The sequence below is a fragment of the Dipodomys ordii genome, unplaced genomic scaffold (assembly GCF_000151885.1).
Source record: "Dipodomys ordii isolate 6190 unplaced genomic scaffold, Dord_2.0 Scaffold1, whole genome shotgun sequence".
NCBI lineage: Eukaryota > Metazoa > Chordata > Mammalia > Rodentia > Heteromyidae > Dipodomys > Dipodomys ordii.
In genome coordinates this window covers 67,113,073-67,113,559 of record NW_012267217.1, presented here as the reverse complement: position 1 = coordinate 67,113,559, position 487 = coordinate 67,113,073, and the positions used below count along the sequence as shown (strand labels likewise).

Genomic DNA, 487 nt, shown 5'->3' with positions numbered 1-487 from the left:
GACCGACAAAAAAAAAAAAATGAGCAGGAACAAACATCCATAGTTCACATAGCTGACAAAGGGCGGGTGTTCAGGCCATACTGAAAACTCTGCAAAGTAATTTTTTTTTTCTTTTGGCTATACTTGGATTTGAAAGCAGGCCTTGAACTTTGTAGGTAGACAGACGTTCTACCATTTTAGCTATGTCTCTAACTCATGTTTTGCTTTAGAGAGAGAGAGAGAGAGAGAGAGTGTGTGTGTGTATGTGTGTGTGTGTATTGGTCCTGGGGCTTGTTTTCCAGGTAGTGCGTGCATGTGTGTGTGTGTGTGTGTGTGTGTGGTGTGTGTGTGTGTGTGCGTGTGTGTGTATTGGTCCTGGGGCTTGTTTTCCAGGTAGTGCATGTGTGTGTGTGTGTGTGTGTGGTGGGTGTGTGTGGTGTGTGTGTGCGTGTGTGTAGTGTGTGTGTGTATTGGTCCTGGGGCTTGTTTTCCAGGTAGTGCATGCATG

General features: G+C 45.6%; 1 protein-coding gene across 3 annotated transcripts in view; it reads right to left on the bottom strand.

Annotated features, from left to right (window-relative positions):
* The window catches only part of Ube2f (ubiquitin-conjugating enzyme E2F (putative)), a 40,472-nt gene that overhangs the window by 8,833 nt on the left and 31,152 nt on the right, over window positions 1-487 (bottom strand). The gene's annotated exons all lie outside the window — the stretch shown is intronic.